The sequence below is a fragment of the Penaeus monodon genome, chromosome 21, assembly GCF_015228065.2.
Source record: "Penaeus monodon isolate SGIC_2016 chromosome 21, NSTDA_Pmon_1, whole genome shotgun sequence".
Taxonomy (NCBI): Eukaryota; Metazoa; Arthropoda; class Malacostraca; order Decapoda; family Penaeidae; genus Penaeus; species Penaeus monodon.
This window is the reverse complement of record NC_051406.1, coordinates 43,088,211-43,088,821: the sequence shown is the minus strand read 5'-3', so window position 1 is coordinate 43,088,821 and position 611 is coordinate 43,088,211.

Sequence of the window (611 nt, the reverse complement as noted above, 5' to 3'; positions counted from 1 at the left end):
GACTCTCATGAAGGTCGCATTTCAAGAGCCAAAGGTCGAGCGAGATTTCGACCTTAATCCCTATACTCGTAAGGTCGAGAACACTGATCACATGAGGAGGACAATGACAGAGCGCCTTTGCATTAGATTCCGTTTTCTTCCAGTTTTCAACATCTACATTTAATTTTATCTGTCTATTTCTTATTGTTTTTTTTTTTCAATATCGTTTCATATTCATCCTTTGTAGTCAGATATCATTTCGCATTGGATATTTCATTTCGTTTCTGATATATTTAATCATTTTCTGTTTCATTATTTTACCACTTTATACATAAGGCAAAATCCCTGAAATCTGTAGATCAACCAATATTAATATACAGCCTATTACCCTTCTTACGAGAGGCAGAATAAGACGCGCTTATCTGACCGATAATGCGCCGTATCTGCATCATTCTCCTTCTAAGAATGCAATAATCCTTTGGCCACAATCGCTCCTTCTTGCAGACTCCTCACGATGTCAATTTCAAAGGGAGCCTGGAGGGGGGGGGGAGGCCTAAGCCCGACTGATGATGGGATTTTCTGCTTGGAAAACGTGCGACGCGACGGTTCGATCTTATAAAGTCAGTTTTAAA